Consider the following 21,215-nt stretch of genomic DNA (forward strand, 5'->3'; position numbering starts at 1 on the left):
GGACATGAATATAACCTGGTTAGTGAAAGAAGATAGTCTGAACAGACTAAAGGCCCTTTTACACACGAATATCGCTCAAAAGTAGAGATGAGCGAGCGTACTCGGAAAAGCACTACTCGCTCGAGTAATTTGCTTTATCCGAGTATCGCTGTGCTCATCCCTGAAGATTCGGGTGCCGCTGCGGCTGACAGGTGAGTCGCAGCGGGGAGCAGGGGAGAGCGGGTGGGAGAGAGGGAGAGAAAGATCTTACCTCCGTTCCTCCCCGCTCTCCCCTGCAGCTCCCCGCTCCGTGCCGGCACCCGAATCTTCAGGGACGAGCACAGCGATACTCGGATAAAGCAAATTACTCGAGCGAGTAGTGCTTTTCCGAGTACGCTCGCTCATCCCTACTCAAAAGCCATCTTTTGAGCGATAATCATTGTGTGTAAATGTGCCCATCTTTCGCTTTTTTGCCAAACGATGATTTTCAGTTCGGCATAAAATCCATTGTTCAGCAGAAGAGCTGATAAAAAGGACCACACGCTGTCTTCTGCCCAGGGAGTGCTGATTATATTGTCTCAACTGTCAGCCTTGCGGCAGAACAAAAGGAATGTATTCAGAGAACAAACCACCTGCTGTTCTCTGAATATAGCTCCTGGGGGCTCACACGCATTGCTTAAGCTACTAATTGGTACTAATAGGCTTTAGTACCAATTAGTACTTTATGCAAAATGATCGCTTTGTGTGTAAATGGGCCTTTAGGACAGAGCAGGGATAGACTTTGCTTTCCTTCTACTTGATAGGTGGCCACCAAGTGTTTGTGTTAGGTTGTGCTGCTGGGATCTATTGTTACCACATAGGTTTCTAACAGCAAAGTCCCACAGGTGTTGAATGATTGAGCTGTCTGGGTGTGGTGATCTCCAATTCCCTGGGTCTTTGCTCACATATACACCCAACTCCTGTCAGTGTCTGTTTGGTGTCCAGAGTGAGCAGTCATGTATCCTTGTCCGTTGCAGCCAGCTGTGAGTTTGGTGTCTTGTGGTTCATGTCCGCTCTTATGTTTATTTTCTGTCAGTTTTATGTCAGTTTGTCTCTGTTTTATCCTGCTGAGTTTGTTTGCCATTTCTAGGCTAGGGTGGCCCTTAAGGTCCTTTAGCAGATGTATCTTGCTAGTGTAGGGACCGCAAGCCACAAGGAGCATTGTCGTGGCCTTGCGGCTTAAGTTCAATGGCCAATGTGCAAACCAACACATCGTACTTTTATAGCTATATAATCTGCTTATGTGTACAGGTATGCAAGGTGAGGGTTTTGGTCATTTGTCAGCCTGTATGTTATGTCTGTCCGTCAGTCCAGTCCGCAGTATGCAGTTCTCTGTCCAGTTGGTGTTTCCGTCAGCACGCTCAGTCTGAATTCTGTTTAAGGGCCCCGTGTTTGTGTTACCCAGCCTGTTCTGGGCACGGCCGTGTGGGCCCGGTGTTTATTTGCCCACACAAATGTAACAGTTTGTTTTATAGAAAATATAACTTATGTCTCTTCACCAATATGATTTTTATAGAGGATCTATCAGCTCGCTCACATAACTGTCTTAGTAAATATTTCCATGAAATAACAATTCTAGAGCAGCTTTGCTTAGAACTCTGCTTTGTGCTTTTATTGATAATCACAGACGCATAACTGGATGAAAGGAAACCATTGATTTCAACCGTTAATATTACACCCAAGAAAAGATAGGAATTGCCTATCTTCCCACTTTTTTTTCAAGCTCACGTGGAATAGCGCAGTTTAAAAGGTAAAACATTTTTTTTGCCTTGTTAATGCGCAACTACACTCCGTAGAACCAAGCGTAGTTGCACTTACTTTTGCTCAATAGGATAGTATACATAAACCTGCATGTGGTATTCACCAGTCGGTATCTGTTTATGTATCGATATGAAGGGCATTAAGGTGTATGGGGTGTTAGGAATACAATAGGATGAAGGGATCAGGTTCTAAGGGAGAATGTAGAAGAGAGGTAAATGGAGATATAATAGATTGGGGAATATAATAGGCCTGCCCAAGAGCTATATTTTTAGGGAACATATAAAATTGTGTATATTACTGATTAACCTGATTGTCTCAGTGTTACGCTCGTGTGGGAAAACTAAGCACGGGGCCCACACGATCGTGACCAAAGAGGACTGGGTATGCCCACAGGTTTCACCAGGGTCACACGGGTTTCAGGCAACTGACCCTGTTCTACACGGGAGGTTGACTAGGCCCTACCTAAGCGGGGACATTGCCCCAATAAGGGCAGCCCAGCGGTCTTCGTATCTGGGCCCTAGCTGATCCTAGGAGCCACGCATCAGAACAGGATGCATTCACATGCCACATGACAGAGACTGAACAGGACACACATAGACAGAATACACAGCATACAGCAGCCGAAATGCAACCACCAGTAACAGATAGGAAGCTGAATATAAATACCAGGTATTAGTTGACATTTTGTACAAAACGTGGAAGCTAGCAGGCCAAACTTCACGGCTCCTGGTTATACCGCTAGTCCCTACACTAACCAGGAGTCCAGCAGAACCGGACAGAGTTCACACAGAATGCTGCAACAGGACAGGACACAGATAGCAGGTCACACAGCAAGCTAACACAAAACTGACAGAATATAAACAAACAAACAGACATGAACCAGCAAGACACAGATCCCACAGCAAGCTTCAACAGACAAGGATTCATGACTGCTCACCCTGAACACCAGACAGAGACTGACCAGGAGCTGGGTTTATATGTGAGCACAGACCCAGGAGATTGGCTAGCAGGAAGTACCACACCCAGCCAGCTCAATCAATTAACCCTGTGAGGGCTGTGCTGCTAGGAAGCTTAGAACTACAGATCGCAGCAGCACACGTAACACTCGGTTAGCGCATTCCAGAGAACTGGTACAGCCTGTGAAATGTCTCCTGTTGCTTAAAATCTCGGAACACAGAGCAAATATTTGTTTAGGGAGTTGCTAGGGAACCCTGCGTGTTACACACAGAATATATACCCCCCCCTCCCTAAGCAAGAACGCACCTCTCTAAACCCACATTCCCACATTTTAGACATCCTGTGTGACATGTACACATTTTAAATGGGTGTTGGTTACTCAAGTATATTCCTGTCACGCATGGACGGTACCGCCGACATAAAATAATTACCCGAGGCCACTATTTTTTTATTGTTGTACCCCAAGCTGAATTGCTTTTTTTTGCCTTTATTAAAAAAAAACAACTTCTTATCACCCATGTACAGAGGGAGGGTGAAACATTTAAAACTAAAATAGGGTTTTATTCTTGCACTATAGCAACACCTTTAAGATGTATTCTGGTTACACAAAGTTGCTGTCAAATGAATGATAATCAAAAGTTATTAAAGTTTGCACTGTGGTTCTGCTTTGGATTTTGTGTCTGTAGTGCTATAAGTCATCACCTTGTCCCGGCACTTCACAAGTGTTTATTCCCAGGCTGCCCTGGATATGTCTTGTAGACATTCCAGCCCTACAGTTTGGGCTTACTCAGTTGGATCGACTAGGGTTGACCTTTTTACTATTCAACTCTCGGGACTGGATTGCTGACCAATAGTAGGGCAGCACTTAAAGGGAATGTGCACAGAAAGGAAGTACAGTGTGGGGAATTGTGGTAAATGTAGTTTTAAGCAGCTTATAAGCAGGGATGTGATGGTTGTCTTGGAAAATAGCAAAGGGAATCTGTGTGCGCTAAACACTGAGAATAGAACCCATTGGTTTCAACAGGTTTATTCTTATCATTATGTTTTGCACATGCATTTCGTGCACATAGAAAAAATAGGTCTTGCTCTATCTTTCTGCGTTTTATGTAGCGAAACTGCCGTAACAGTCTATGTGAAGCTTCCCTTATACCCATAAACAGCTGTGCATAAGCATGGCACAAACAGATATTCTGGAATTTTTGAAAATTCATTTCGCAATCGGAAAACACCTTAAAATTTTATAAAATGTGCACATATTTGGCATCACTATATGGAGAACTAGAAGACTAATTTTGGGGTTAAATATAATTGAATGAACAAGCTACCTTAAAAAAAGCATAAAAAAATTCGGAAAACTTTTTGTTTACTGTTTCTGATCATTCTTCCCTAGGGAAGACATACAAAAGTAATCGATATCTGCTCCAATTTTTACTTACACGTTGAATGGGGAGAATGAGAAGACCACTTCATGAGAATATCATGCTTTTGGGAAGACAAGCTTAGAAAACCCTAAAGGCAATGAAGTCTTAGACACAATGGATCAATTTCTCCCTTTCTTATCTGATGACATTAATATAATTTGAGTTGACAGTTGATAAGTCAATTATTTGACCGGAATGAAGTCTTATATTATGAGTAGACCGGTATGTAATGTAATCTCATATGAGCTTGGGTGTATAACACAGACATATGTTGTAATGTAAAGATGCCTTTTACTCCTTGACAAAACTTGATACAGTTATTCCTGCTTTTCAAAGACCCATGTGCTGGTTTAATAATCAGTCACAAGGTTAGAGTCTAGACAGTGTAATATTTGTAATCACAATAACCTACACTAATGTTAGATAGTCATGACGGTTCTAGAAGTAAATTGCAATCAAGATCAAAAGAAACACTAAGAGAAACCTATTTGTAGCCCCGTCTGTCTCCTTTCCTTTGAAATGAAGATATCTGACTTACATTGCTGCAGGCCACAACCAGTTGCCCTTGCTGTGCTCTATGATCAATGTCCCGTAGATAGTACCCAGTGATTATGTTCAGAAGGTCTTAGGTCTGCTGGATTTTTTAAATGTTTTTTGGAACAACCGCCCAGCACTTTTTATTCAAATTATGATTATTTTTAACAATAGTGAAAATAAAATCCACGGGATCAAGTAAATTACAGCCTGCGGCAATCATTTTCTTATCATTGATTTTATTCTTAATGTAGATCAGACCAGTTTTTGGCATGTTTATGGCCACCATTGCTTACATAGGATAGTATGCTACAGTAGCTATAGATGCTCAGATAATTCGTGGGATGCAATCCTTAATGTATCTCTTGAATACTCTTTACAGAAATCCAAATAATTATATCCTACCCAGGCCTGTAAACATACAAAAGAGGAACCTACTGGTGGCCATAATATGGCTTTGGAGCCACTTTGCTGTCACAAGTGGCTCCTGATTACGCAACTTCATTCCAATCAAATGCCCTACATTCATGGAGAAAGATGAAGTAAACCCTACTTTCATTCTCACCACAAACAAACTTTACATAGTGTAGGGTAAAGCATTCTGTAATCCATATTCTGGCTATTACTTGCTGCAGCCATGTCATACAGCTATGGGCAGGTTGAAAGCAGTTTATTATCGCTACTATTACAGTGACAGCTCCTGGTATTGAAAAACACCTGACCAAGGCGCAGGGATACTAGGTTGGCCATACACTTTTAATAGCTGTCAGTCAACAGCTATCTATCCCAATTGCCCTATATGCATACTCAATTAGGCAGATCATGAATGTGTTTTCTATGGAGTGAGGCATTGTCACACTCCTGTGGTGCAGGATTATCTCACATAAGTGTAACATCCAGCAGCAACTGAGGCACGACACTGAGGAGATGGCGGGGGTAGAGATGGCACTTGTCACGGTGGCTCTGCCAAACTCCTCCCCGAAAGGGACGCATACGGCGTGAGCCAAGGCACCGCTAGGCCTCTTTCGGGCATCGCTGAGACAGCGGTTACCTGTATATGTGTAATGGACTAAAGAAGTTGTCACTCGTGATGCCACCATTCCTTCACACCGTTGGTTGTCCGGTGGAGAAAATAACAAAGTCTATGAACATTGAATACCTCAATCATTGGGAACGGGCAGTGACTGAAACTTTACTTCTTTAAATATAATTTTCACACACCAGTGCAGAAATAACAGTTGAGCAGGGTCAGGGAGGAGAGCACAGGATGACACCGGGCCTACAGTCCTAGTTATCTGTATGACTCCACTCCTGGACAGAACACACACACTCCAGGATACAGGATGACACTGGGCCTACAGGCTGAGTTATCTGTAAGGCTCCGCTCCTGGACAGACACACCAGAGGTGGAAAGAACACTCCGCTGACACTCACTTGTAGACGGAACACTGCACAGCAGGCTCCTTACTTCCACTCACTCAAGATAGGGGTCCTGGGATGGGGACATCAGGAAACCTCCCCTTGGCTTCCATTCTTAACCACATGAGGGTTGAAGGTACTCCCATGTGGTTGGCACTCTCTCCGAAGACCAGAACACCACTCAAGAAATGGACCTAGACTCACTCCTTGCAATCACATATATATAGTGAAACATCACGTGACAAGACAATTTGATACATTTTCCAGACATGTCCCAACCACTCTCAGACATTAACCTCTTACATGCTGCAGCTGTGCAATACACATAACTAAAGACAAGACAATTTGCACAGTGCATCAACACTGAAGACATGACATATATGACAATTGTGGAGGGGCCAGATATATAGATTTTGGGTCCTACATAAGAACAAAAGAATGGGCATATTGAACATGCCCAATCCTTCATTTTCCCAATATTTATTCAACTCAATTATGTAGCACATACATATTCCACTGTACTATAAATCACTAGATATTGGTGTCATAGCTCGCTGGCTGCAGCTCAGGAATGGGACTGCAGTGATGTCATGGTCACTGTAATTTTGGTGTTATACATCAATAGGAGCACTTCTCTGTGTATGGATGAGAGGTTGAACAGTTTAGCCAGCCAATTGCTATTAGTTTGTGTACATTTAGTTAGGCTCCTCCTCAAAGAGGATGCTGGTTATTCACTTGGTCTGGTCTGACTTTCTGTTTGATCACACTATTGAAGTTCTGGTTTGCAATTCCTTGTCAGAGTGCCACCTGACTGTCTTCAGTCTGATGCCTGTCTGACTCCTATCTGAAGACTACCTGATCTATGGTTCCCTGCCTAATCTGGGTCTCAACATTAAGCTAAATCTGCTGTTTATTCACTATTACATCTGGGGTGTTTGCACATCTTATTCCCTGTGATATTGTGGCATAGATAGATAGATAGCTAGAGAGAGAGAGAGAGAGAGAGAGAGAGAGAGATAGTCATCTATCCTTTGCCACTACCTAGGGATTGTCTGGGTCACCCCAGGTTCCTGACATGGAGCTAGCCTCATTATCTTATCACTTGATTAGGGTCAGTTTTCCTATTTTCCCCATTTTGTTTCCTTTATATACTTTTCTATCCGCATAAGTACTAGTGTGTATATATATTTGTCCTTTTAGGACATTGTATTTACTTCTGCGTAGGTTGCTATGGTTGTGCCTTGCACGGACATAACAGTTGGTTTCTTTTTGTTTCTGTCCTTATTGGGGATCACAGTCTAAATTCACTTATTAGTATTGTTCATTTTAGATTGTGGTCGGAAGCTGGAGTGCCCAGAGGAAGCCCATACAAACAAAGGGAGAACATACAAGCTCCATGCAGATGTTGTCCTTGGTTAGATTTGAACCTGGGACCCCAGTACTGCAAACCCACTATATACTACATATCAGGAAACGTTTGCAGAGCCCCATTCACATAAAATAATTGATTGGACTTTCTGAAATGAGTAGTTTTGTCCAACTGTCAGGACAACATGGGATCATTGTCTTTATGGCTATGGTCATCAATGTATTTACAGTAATATTTAGAGTAGTCAGGAGAAAATATTATGTTTATAATAATTTTCACTCATAAAAAATCATGCACAACCACTGCCTGAGAAAACAAGAGGTCCCCCAAAACATCGTCACTGTCAGGAATTGAACCTGGCATCTCCTGCACCCCAGTCAGTAGCTCTCACTACTGAGCCATCTAGCCTTCTGACAGCTCCTCTGCATGACTCTTTGCCTTATTCCAAGATCCTGCAAACCCAGCCCCTGTCCTGACTCTGCCTCTGTTCCTAATTAGGCTCATTATAAAAGCCTGATCCTGCCACTCCCTTCTTGCCTGATTATTCAGTTCCACAGCATTGATTGATCAAGCTGCCTGCTCCTCTGCTATTGCCACAAGATCTCCTGATACCGACTTCTGGCTTCCCTTTTTACTACGTTACCTGCCTCATCCATCTATACTGCAAACCGAGACCTCCCATTGCTGACCCCTGGCTTCCTTGCTGACTACGTTTTCCTCCAGCAGTACATACGGTAAGAACTGTTATTAATTTTGTCCCAGTCTGCGCAGGAAAACTGACAAGTTAGCAGTAGAAAGCAGGAATTATTAGCCTATTGTGACTGCTATAGTGGACAGTGTGACAACTGGAATATGTTAAAAGTTTCTTGTTTTATATGGACAGTCAGATTAAAAAAATGATTTAAAAAATACCAACCACAACATTTTAAAAATAGGTTTATATTAAAACTCTGATTGAGATAATTTGACATTTTCTGATGATATCTTCCCATTAATGAACATATTCTTGCAAATCTCTTTTTGCAGTTTAAAACAATTTAACTTCAATTATCTAATTTTGCAATCTCATAATCAGTTACACCAAAACAGGTTTAATATGTATTTTGCATTTGATACTTTGTAAGGGGCTCAGATGATGTTTCCTTGGGTGGTACAAGGGCAATCTCTATTGGCCATCATACGTTACTGCATTTTGTGTATTTCTTTATTAAGTATTGCATATTGCTTCCCATTAGCTGAAGAGGACAGGTGGGATGTCTGGAGGGCTGGGGATGATAGAGAGTTGCATGGGCTCAGGGTGCTTAGTGGGAACTGTAGGAGTCAGACACAAGATGAGAGAGTGACAAACTAGAGAGTGATCCCAGCGGTACTCAAGCTTGAGAGACTGCATTGCAAAGAGAGATGCAAGAGGAGTGAGGAGACGGCTGAGGGAGCCATATGAGACGATTCCCAGAGATTCTGTGCATGCTATTGAGGAACAGTGGCATGAGAAACAAGGGAGCCTGTACTTGAGAAGCATAGCCCCATAATGTGTAAGAACTAACATCACTGAGAGAACAAAGCTGCAGGGATTACAGCTAGAGAGACTGTTACAGAACATTCACATCAACCTGCAGCTCTGTGCATCAGGGTACCCACAACAGACATCCAAAGATGGTTCTCCTACAATAATAGTACCAAACACAGTGGGCTTTCAGCTCCTGGTGCTGTCAGTGTGTCAAATGGGCAGTCCTCACCACTCACTGCCAATGGGTGATGTTAGACTGTCAATCAAGTGAGTGGTTGGGACCACCCATTTGACAGATTGACACCACAGGGAGCCAGGCTTAAGAAGAGCTAGTCTGTGCAAGTGAAGGTTAGTATAAAAAAAATGGGTAAGCAGCTAGCCTTGCTGACTTTACACCATGACACATTCTTTTATGAGATGTTCATTCTTTAATCTTGAACATGCCCTTTAAAATCGGGGATAAATGAATCATAAGATGAGATGGCAAATTGTCACGGTGCTGATGGTGCTGTGATTTCTGGGTTTCGCAATGGCCGGGGTGATGACTCCAAGGCAGCCCTGAACTATGTCATACGCCTGGGCCACTTAGCGCTGGATATCAAGGGAATAACATCTCCTTTTCAGTTCCAGCACTGATTGCCTGGTTGGTTTGTCTTTCAACCCAGTCAGTCTCTCAATTCTTGTGGTAGACCGGCTTCTTTGTGTATAGGACACTGGTTATGTAACCTGTGTACATGGATAGTTTTAGAGAAAGTGTGGCCCTGTGCAAAATTAAAAATGGGGCCCCAAATACTGAAATGCTGCATTAACACAGTCATATTCAAAATATTCAGGAGGCGGCATGTACATTTCTAGTTATCAAATATCAGGACTAAGGCCTCATGTCCACTTGCGAATTCTAATTTAAAATCCGCAGCGTTTTTCCTGCACGCGGATCCGCGCCCCATAGGGATGCATTAGACAAATGCAGGTAGTTAAATACCTGCAGATGTCAAAAAATCCGGACCATGCTCCATTTGGTGCGGGTCCCCGCGCGGACGGCTTCCGCAGGCTTCTATTGAAGCCTATGGAAGCCATCCGGATCCGCGGGAGACCTAAAATCAGAGTATACTCACCTGCTGCGGGCCGTGCGTGTCTTCCCTTTTTCCCGGCCAGATCTTCTTGCTTTGGCCCGGCGGATGTGCCCGGCGCATTCGCGCGGCACGCAGCCGGCGTGCTCAGCACATCCGCCGGGTCGAAGAAAGCAGATCCGGCCGGGAAGAAGGGAAGACACGCATAGACCGCTGCAGGTGAGTATATTCTATTTTCAGCGCTCATGTCCGCGGGGCAGGAGGGACCCGCTGCGGATTCTCCATGGAGAATCCGTAGCAGGCCTGATTTTCCCTGTGGACATGAGGCCTAAATATTACTACCGTACAGTGATTAAATATCACCTTAGCTGTTTTACACAAAAAGCACCATATAATGACTGATATGACCAATAATACTACCACACCATACCCGCTACCAGTACCACTATATAGCTAGTATTATTAGAACATAGGTGGGACAAGGGCATGGAAGAGAGGAAAAAGCACCTTGATGAATTGAAATGAAAACTTAAAGGGGTTGTCCCGCGCCAAAAGGTTTTTTTTTTTTTTCAATAGGCCCCCTGTTCGGCGCGAGACAAACCCAATGCATGTGTTAAAAAAAAAACCTGTTTAGTACTTACCCGAATCCCCGCGCTGCGGCGACTTCTTCCTTACCTTAGCAAGATGGCCACCGGGATCTTCACCCACGATGCACCGCGGGTCTTCTCCCATGGTGCACCGTGGGCTCTGTGCGGTCCATTGCCGATTTCAGCCTCCTGATTGGCTGGAATCGGCACACGTGATGGGGCGGAGCTACGAGGACCAGCTCTCCGGCACGAGCGGCCCCATTCACCAGGGAGAAGACCGGACTGCGCAATCGGGCGATTAGACGCTGAAATTAGACGGCACCATGGCGACGGGGACGCTAGCAACGGAGCAGGTAAGTGAATAACTTCTGTATGGCTCATAATTAATGCACGATGTACATTACAAAGTGCATTAATATGGCCATACAGAAGTGTATAACCCCACTTTCTTTCGCGGGACAACCCCTTTAAGGGGGTTGTTAAATTAGACAGAGCCCATTTAAGAATGCGTTGCCCAGCAGAAACTGTACCCTACACCCCTGGAAATAGCTGATTTTGAATGACGCAACCACAGCCTATATCCCCTGAAATTTTTTGGAGTGTGGACTATATATATGAAATGTAAATGGGCGTGAAATAGTATACATATAATATATATCTTTCTTTTTCACACTCAGTTATATCTCATGCCGGCATGTGTTGGTCTGTAACTCCAGGCTGGAACTCTTTCACTGCTGTAAAAGCTTGAAAATCAATGAAGACAATTTTGGAATTTAAGGGTTATTGAATGTAAACATTGTATGGCCACTGAGTCCTGTAGCAGGTATAGCATATATAGCAGGGCGGAGGGGGCATATTACACACTGAGCCCATTAAGGAATTTTTGACAGGGGCCTTCTACAGTGACAGGAAGTAGGCAACATATTGTCTGTCATTTGTGAATTCATGTTAGTAGTGAAGGGTGCCCCTAGGCTCTCCTAACTTATAGGCCCCGCAATTGCGACCCCCTATAACTACGCCACTGCTCAGGAAGGGTGCCACAACCTGTCTGTACAATTGCACATTAGCAAGTCCAGTCAGTACCTCCTTGCCTGAGAGCCCCCTTGGGGATGGGGGCCTTGGGTAGCTGCCCAGCTTGACCCTCACTAACATGGCCCCTGTCAGTGTACTGGCCATTGCACGGCACTAGTTTATTTAGTGCTATAGTGCTCAGTGGACCTGTATTTTGGAGTTCTCCTAGAATTCAGCTCCATACTCTGCATCCGAAGTCTCAGTCTATTAGGGTTTAGTGCTAGATATTGCCAATGCTTATTAGATCAGTTCTAGGCTTCTCTCCTGCAGTGGTGTCACCCTTTTTGGGCGGGTGCTCTGCTTGAGGAGTTGGTCTTGTTCAGGCAGTTCTGATATACTAGATAGCCATTACTTCAGTTTCTTGCTGCATTCTGTTAAAGACCACTTATATTACACCATTTAGATTCTGATTTTCTGCTCATTGGTTGGTCACCGTGTTCTGATCTGAAATTTATCACCTCTGGTTGACCTAACTAGTTGTACCAAGCATGACTTTACTTCTTAAATATATGCATTTTTGTTCTTTGCCAAACTGAAACATTACAATTGTTTTGATCAACCAATTTTAGCAAAAGTTACAGATTTGTAACAATTGTCATTAAAAGAGTAAATAGGTCACGCTGATTCTAAATTCAGTCAAACATGCTAACTCTACATTTATACTTCCTGCTGTCTTATTTTGAGGATATGCATAGTTAGTCATATATTACATAAATAAACTGTAAAATTAAAGAGAATGCTTTCTTCCACAGCTGCTCTGAAAGATCTCAGGAAATATTGTTTTCCTGAAAAGAAGCATTATTCTCCATGTCTAAGTTGACCTCTTTTTTTAAGTGGAACCATTAGTTTTTATTAATGGGGCTAATGCTTTGCATTGAGCCCAAATTAAAATGGGAAAGGAGATGCTTAAGGGTAACTGGGTGATGAAAGCAGACATTAATACGCAAAACTCAAAGCTGCTGTTTCCTATTTATAATACCATGTGCACATGTAAGTCATATTTAAGCTATAAACGGTGGCGCCTAGGGAGCATCGAGTATAACTGCCTTAAGAAAGCAAAGGTCTCCAGATGGCTTAGCATTAGTGAACTTTTATAGAGAAGGGAAATTAATAAAACCTTCCAAAAAGTAACCAAATGGTATAAATCACAGATGGAGAATCTTCTACTTACCAGTTGTGGCTATGCTCTATCACCCATCATTGAAAAGTCTTCTTTTTGCCATACAATATGTCCTCAGTATTTTAGCAGGGTGTCAGTGATTGCAGATACCAATTTGCTATAGCATTATGAAAAACCTTTTGAATTCTTAAGCTTTGCTTTAATTTAATTTCAGTTTTATTAATTAGATGTCATCTGGAGACGAGAACTAATATGTTTGTTCTGGGTTTTTTTTCAAGTTTCCTTGGGGCAGCCATATTGGAAACAGACACTACATTTTCGTATTTTCTCTGCAGATAGTACAACTGGATATGTGAGTTATATTGCAGCTGAAATGAAGGAATAAAAGCCCATTTGCTCGCAACAATTATGGCTCAAAATGCATTCAAACGACTAGGGAGAGACAATGGTGATGCATGCAGAGCCTTATCTATGTATAATGTTGTTATTCTGCCTTATCTATGCCTTCATCCATACAGTAGAGCTGTTCTTAAATCCTCTACTGTCTAATGATAATTAGATAGCTCTGCTCTTTCTGTCCTAATCTATACAGTAAAGCTTACAAGTGAGTTCCAGATAAGAGGAAATATAAAGCTATTATCAGCTTCTCTAGTGACTGTGTAAAAATGGAAGATATTAAAAAAATTATTCTGAGACTTGGGAGAAAAAAGGGAGATGCATACAGAGCCTTATCTATGTAATGATATTATATAATGGTATTATTCTGCCTTAACTGAAGCATTCATCAGTACAGTAGAGCTGTTCTTTAATCCTCTACTGTCTAATCATAGTGAGATGGCTCTGCTTAGACATCCCAATCTAAAGGGCTTACAGATAACAGGAAACTAGAGATGAGCGATTGGTTCCCAGTGCCGACTGACAAGGTGCATGTGCCGTTGCCATGGTCACATGGGCTGGACTGATTTTGTGAAGTGAGTACCATACCCACTTCCCTGTTGCAGTTCTTGCACCAAACCTGTGTCGTGGCTGGGGTTCCATGTCACTCATGCTTTGTTCATATTATCTTCATGGCTCCCATTTATAAGAGCCATAACTGTGATGAATTTTTGTTATAATGGATCCAAGAGGATCTTGACAGTCCTGTGTTGCTTGTAATAGGTTCCATCTATATTCCAGTACTTTTGACTGTAAGAATAGCACTGCAAACTGCTTAAAGGGAATGTATAGAAAATAATTTACTATTTAGATCATAGTTCATTATAAATACATTTTTTTACATCTTCAGTTTTTACACTGGCCACTAGCAGACAATAATAGCTTTATGTTTCCTGCAGAGATGAGCGAGTGTACTTGGTAAGGACAGATACTCGAGCGAGTATCGACCTTACTGAGTACCTGCCTGCTCGCCCACAAAGATTCGGATGCTGGCGGGGGACGGGGAGTGATGGGGGAGAGTGCGGGGGAGGGGAATGGGGGAGAGATCTCTCTCCCCCCGCTCCCTCCTGCTCACTCCTGCAACACAGCGCTCACCCCCGCCGGCACCCGAATCTTTGCGGGCGAGCAGGCAGGTACACGGTAAGGTCGATACTCGGTTTCAAAGCCTAATTTGCATCTACCCAATCGTTTTTCAGGAAAAAGGCAGGTTTGTGAATTTCAGACAATCCTGTAATCTTTACTTTAAATTGTGTCTTATCTCTTAGGGCGGGAATTATCTACTCAAGATTACAGGGTGACCCACAGGTGAGGGCCTTCTTCTTGTCTCCCACCTCTGGTGCTCTGACATTGGTGGCTAATTTTTTCTTGGCTTTGGGTATGGCTTATCATGACCTCAATAGAACTTCTCTTCCTGAGAGTAAAGTTAGAAGCCTACGTCAGGGGGAGTTATCTATTAAAGGGGTTGTCCCGCGCCGAAACGGGGTTTTTTTTTTCAACCCCCCCCCCCCCCCCCCGTTCGGCGCGAGAAAACCCAATGCAGGGACTTAAAAAAAAAAACGCACAGCGCCTACCTGAATCCCCGCGCTCCGGTGACTTCTTACTTACCGGTTGAAGATGGCCGCCGGGATCTTCTCCCTCGGTGGACCGCAGGGCTTCTGTGCATCCATTGCCGATTCCAGCCTCCTGATTGGCTGGAATCGGCACGTGACGGGGCGGAGCTACACAGAGCCGGCATCCTGCACGAGCGGCCCCATTGAGAAAAGAAGAAGACCCGGACTGCGCAAGCGCGGCTAATTTGGCCATTAGACGCCGAAAATTAGTCGGCTCCATGGAAACGAGGACGCTAGCAACGGAGCAGGTAAGTGAAAAACTTCTTATAACTTCTGTATGGCTCATAATTAATGCACAATGTACATTACAAAGTGCATTAATATGGCCATACAGAAGTGTATAGACCCACTTGCTGCCGCGGGACAACCCCTTTAACCCTTTCCAATTCACTGTCTGACGTCTGAAGACATTATGATTTAAGGCTGTACAGCTCCGATGTTGGAAGACATCCGTCGGGGTTCTTTTACTGTATATTGTCAGCCTCTCTGCTGTTGGAGCCTATCCAGCGTGTCACCTCATGCAGTACTGGCTTTACCCAGCATGTAGCGCCATTGTATAACAGCAGAAAAAGAGTAAGCCCCCTAGGAAAACCAGGATACAAATTGGATTGGAAAGGGTTAAAGACTTCTGCACATGAATTTCATCTTTGCTCCACTAAAACTTAATGGAATGCCCCAACTTTATGGAGTCAATTTAATTTTGCCTTTAATTTTGCATTAAAGATTTGATGCTTTCACATCCAGTTCCTAAGGCTTTGGACTATGCTATGTTCCTGACCATCTGCATTGGTCGGCGAGTGAGGGAGCATAGTTCTGAACTTACCATGGTAGTACCTACTGAATCTCCTCCTGCTGAGGAACCAATGCAATTGGGTTCGTTGTCTAGAAGACATAATAGCAGAGATTGGTGGTTGTCACTGTTTTTTATGCGGCCGTGTAGGTCATTTAGTTTGGATGTGCCTACTCCGAGGGTCTCTTCTGAAAAACTAGCTGGCCTAGATATTAAAAGGGAAATTTCCCCAGGTCCAAAAATTGTCTTAGTATTATCTTCCAGGGTAGTTCTTCTGGCTGAGATTATCTTTACCACAAGGGATTCCAGGTGATGGTGTTTCTAAATAGTGGAGCTGTGGTTAATCTGATGCAGTTTGATGTGGCTAAAAGTTTGGTACTAGGCTTAAAACCTTTGACCTATTGCATTCTTGTGTCTGCAATTGATTCCACTCCACTGTCCCAAGAATGTTTAAAATTTTGTGTTCTGGAGATTTGTTTAACCCCTTAATAGTGCGGCCCACTTTTTTTTTAGATTTTCATTTTTTCCTCCCCCCTTTTTAAAAAATCGTAACTTCTTTATTTATCCATCGACATAGCTGTATGGGGGCTTGTTTTTTGCAGGATGAGTTGTATTTTTCATGGTACTATGTAATGTACCATATAATGTACTGAAAAACTTTTAAAAAAGTGGAGTAAAATGAAAAAAAAACAACATACCGCCATCTTTGTTTCTACGGCCAACAAAAATGACATAACTTTATTCTATGGGTCAATACGATTACTACGATACCAAACTTGTATTGCTTTTTTTTTTTTTTGCTGTACTAATTTTATTTTATTCAAAGACATTTAATTTTTTTAAATGTTATTCTACCGCCATCTTCTGTGCACACTAACTTTTTTATTTTTCCATTAGCATAGTTGTAAGAGGGTTCATTCTCTGCCAGACGTCCTGTAGTTTATGTTGGTACCATTTGAAATACTTGTGACTTTTTGATCGCTTTTTATTGCATTTTTTTCTGGAAGACAGGGTGACAGAAAGTGCATTTCTGGCGTTCTTTATTTTTTTCTTTGGACAATGTTCACTTTGCGGGGTGAATAATGCATTACTTTGATAGATCAGGCTTTTATGGATGCGGCGATACCAAATATGTATTTTGCTTTATTTAGATTTTTAAAATATAGATATGGCATAAGTGGGATGATTTAAGCTTTTACTACTTTTTTTCACATTTAGTAAAACTTTATTGATCTTATTTTTACTTTCTTTTTTAGTCCTCACAGGGGACCACGACTAGCGATGCTTTGATTGCGTCTGCAGTACGATGTAATGCTCTGGCATTACATCATACTGCAATCTGACAGGCTTATAGGCAGTCTGCTAAGACTGCTCTAGGACCTTTCAGAAGTCCCCGGCTGCCATGACACCTGCACGGTTCCCTGTGATATCATCGCAGGGGGCCGTATGGGACCCCGGAACATCGTTCAAAGGATTTAAATGCCGCTGTCAGAATTGACAGCAGCATTTAAAGGGTTAATAGTTCCGATCAGCTGCACGGCTGATTGCAGCTATTGAAAGCGGGTGTCAGCTGTAATAAGCAGCTGACGCTCACGCTGTATGAAGATAGGTCGCCCCGCGATTTCCCTTTATACATACCCCGACGTGGCAGGACATAACTGTATGTCCTCTAGCATTAAGGGATTAAAGATAGGGTTATTTCATACTAAAAAGATTTGTTTGTTTCTTTTGGAGTCTCTCCCTACATAGGTGGTGTTGGGATTGCCCTGGCTGAAGTTACACAACCCTATTATTAATTGAGGTAGTGTGGATATTCTAAATGGAATTAGTCGTGTTGGTCAACATTTCCTCTGTGCAGACAGTGGAGTTCATTGCGATTCTTCAGATGTCTTCGCTAAGGGAGGGCTAATAAACTGCCTCCCCATAGGGTAGGTGATTGTGCTATTGATTGTATCCCAGATTGTAAATTACCTAAGAGCCATATGTACAACTGGTATAGTCCAGAGTGACAGGCTCTCAAAAATTATACAACTGACAGACTCAAGAAGGAGCACATTCAACCCTCAAAGTTGCCTTTAGCTGCTGTTTTTTATGTTAAAAAGATGCGGGTCTTTGGCCGTGTATGGATTTCAGAGAATTTAACAAGATTAGTAAAAACAATCCGTATCCCTTACCACTCATACCTGACCTATTTAATCAATTAAGGTGTGTCTGTTGGTTTTCTAAATTGGATTTGCATGGAGCATATAATTTAATCCGAATCAAAGAGGGGATGAGTGGAAGACGGCCTTCAATACTCCAGAGGGACATTTTGAAAATTGAGTGATGCCTTTTGGTTTGACCAATGCTCCTACAGTGTTTTAGGCTTCTATCAATCAGGTGCTTCAAAGTTTTATTGGCTGGTTTGTGTTGGTGTACCTGGATGATATTCTTATTTATTCTCACAGTTATTCTTCGCATATCTGTCAGGTCCATCAGGTGTTGCAAGCTCTTCGAGAAAACAAATTGTCTGTGAAAAGAGAAAAATGTTGTTTTGCAGCGCAGAAGATTTCTTTTCAAGGTCACATTATCATACCACGTGGTTTTAAAATGGACCTGGACAAGGTATGGGCTGGTATGGATTGGGTGCAGCCTATGAATTTGAAGGCACTGCAAAGATTTTTGGGTTTTGCTAATTTTACTGAAAGTTTATACAGGAGTTTTCAGTGATGCTAAAGCCTTTGACAGATATGACCAAAAAAGGGTATCTTTTCTTCAGAGTTGTCCTCTGGCGCTGTGAAAGCTTTCAATACTCTAAAGGTGTGCTACTCTTCTGCTCCTATTCTTATTCAACATGATTCTTCTAAACCTTTTATGGTGGAGGTGGGAGTGGGAGCAGTTCTATCTCAAGCCACTGAGGATTTGAAAGATCTCCACTCCTGTGCTTTCTTTTAACTAAACTTTGCTGCAGCGGAACAGAATTATGATATTGGAGACATGGAACTGTTGGCTATTATTTTGGCTTTTGAGGAGTGATGGCATCTTTTGGAGGGGACTCAACATAAAGTGATAGTTTTTACTAAGCACAAAAATCTGATGTATTTGGAGTCTGCAATGATACTTAAAGGGGTTGTCCCGCGCCAAAACGTTTTTTTTTTTTCCAACCCCCCCCCCCCCCCCGTTCGGCGCAAGACAACCCCGATGCAGGGACTTAAAGAAAAATCCGCACAGCGCTTACCTGAATCCCCGCGCTCCGGTGACTTCTTACTTACCGGCTGAAGATGGCCGCCGGCATCTTCTCCCTCGGTGGACCGCAGGGCTTCTGTGCGGTCCATTGCCGATTCCAGCCTCCTGATTGGCTGGAATCGGCACGTGACGGGCCGGAGCTACACGGAGCTACACGGAGCCCCATTGAGAAGATAAGAAGACCCGGACTGCGCAAGCGCGTCTAATTTGGCCATTAGATGGCGAAAATTAGACGGCAACCATGGAGACGAGGACGCCAGCAACAGAGCAGGTAAGTGAATAACTTTTGATAACTTCTGTATGGCTCATAATTAATGCACAATGTACATTACAAAGTGCATTAATATGGCCATACAGAAGTGTATAGACCCACTTGCTGCCGCGGGACAACCCCTTTAACTTTAGAGAAGCTCGGTGGTTATTATTTTTTTCTTGCTTTGACTTTTGTCGTGGCTCATCGGTCGCAACATCATCGTGGCATGGTAGCCTCCCCGCAGGCCAAAACCTGTCGCCTTGTTATTCAGGACAAGGGTTACTGAACAATGTGTAGAGACTGCTGGTTGCTGTCTCTCTATGCTGCATAAGTGCATGCTGCCTATTAGGCATTCCTGGGAGAAGGTTTTGGGGTCTGGTTCTCTAGTTGCTCTTCCAATCCTCAGGTGTGGAGAGCTTTATATTCTTACCCCTCCCTTTGCTCCCCACTGCTTATTCAGTTCCATAGAGGAGTAGTTGGAGAGTGGTGTTCCTCTGTGCTGGGTGTATTGCTTCTTCCAGATAAGTGCTGCAGTTTAATATTCAGTTGTATTTCTGTCTTCATGTTTTGCTGTGTCAGTTCATCTCTCCAGGGGCTCCTATAGGGACAATCAGGGCCCAGGAAGAAGACTGTGGGGCTGCCTTTATCGAGGCAATGACCCCACTTTTAGGCAGGGACTCTTCACCTTCCTGCTAGGTTAGGGCCAGGCTACTTTCTCCCTGGAGTGGTGCTGCTGATCAGCATAGCATGGTGTGCTACACTTTCCAGCAGTGTGTACGTTATCCTTCACCATGCTGAGCGTAATACTCTTGTGTTGCATGTGCTTTACATACTGCTTACATATTCCTGGTGTGACGCGCACTGTTCTAGAGTGCATATAGTTAACAACTGCAGTAAGTGTGAACGTCACCCTGCGTCCGTGCTCAGCGTGGTGCTCATGTGCTGCACGGACGTAACAACTTTATTGTCACATATTGCCCTGGTTCTAAAAATGTCAAGGCAGCTTCTCTCTCCAGGAGTTTTCTCTCAGTACTTTCTGACAAACCTCCTGCGCCCATTTTGTTTGAAAACGTTGTCGTGTCTGCTCTTTTTTCGAATCTGGAGTAACAGATTCATTAGGCACAGAATTTTGCCCCTCCAGACCTTCCGGAGGGATAGCTTTTTATCCTAAACATCTAAGACTCCAGCTATTGTCTGAGATGCATAGTTCTGATCTCGCTGGTCATCCAGATATCAAAAATACTAATGGCCATCCATTGAACGGGATGTTTTTAGTTTTGTCTCTTCTGGCAAGGTTTGTGCTGGAGGCACGGCTCCCCAGAATCTTCCGGCTGGGAAGTTATTACACAGTATGACCTGTCGGGCGCAGATGCCCAACAAGTTGTCCCAACGAAGATCATTCCTGTGCTTTTACACAGGAGCAATCATCACTAGTAAATGGAGGCGGAGTGGGCTAGGGATCATTCCAGCCCGCCTCCATTCACAAAAAACAGGCAGTCATTCAGTTTTTATGCATGCAAGAACTAAACAGCAAACAAATTTATCATTCATCGCTCAGTCATGCATGTATTTAGGCTGAGTGATAATAGTTCAGATTCTTATTGATCATGGGAACCTGAAATAATGCCCTTAATTTTTCTTCTAGGTTTTCTCTTCTAAGGAGTAGGTACTCAGCGGTTAACATTGTGATCATAGGTTTGCATATGTGGAGTGTGCATGTTTTAATCTGTTAGCGGGGATGTCCTGATGTGTGAAATTGCTCCAACTGTGCACCGTTATCTGTATCCAACTATGGATAGGGACTGATCTGAGTTCATACATTCTTCATATCGTTTATGGAAAGTTTGACAATGTCAATAATGTAAAACTAAATAAACCGATCAGAGTTATGTGATTGTTTTAGTTAGTGGATCCAGACAAGTGAGTGATCTGACCATATTTCCATGTCCACCAATTGTCCCTAAACATCTTACTTTCAGGAAATGGGAGTCAGAATGGTTGGTTTTCAGGCCATCCATTAATTTTGCCCAGGATAAATGCTGCCAGAAATATCTAGTTGATGCTTATC

This window comes from Eleutherodactylus coqui, chromosome 7 (assembly GCF_035609145.1).
Source record: "Eleutherodactylus coqui strain aEleCoq1 chromosome 7, aEleCoq1.hap1, whole genome shotgun sequence".
Classification (NCBI taxonomy): domain Eukaryota; kingdom Metazoa; phylum Chordata; class Amphibia; order Anura; family Eleutherodactylidae; genus Eleutherodactylus; species Eleutherodactylus coqui.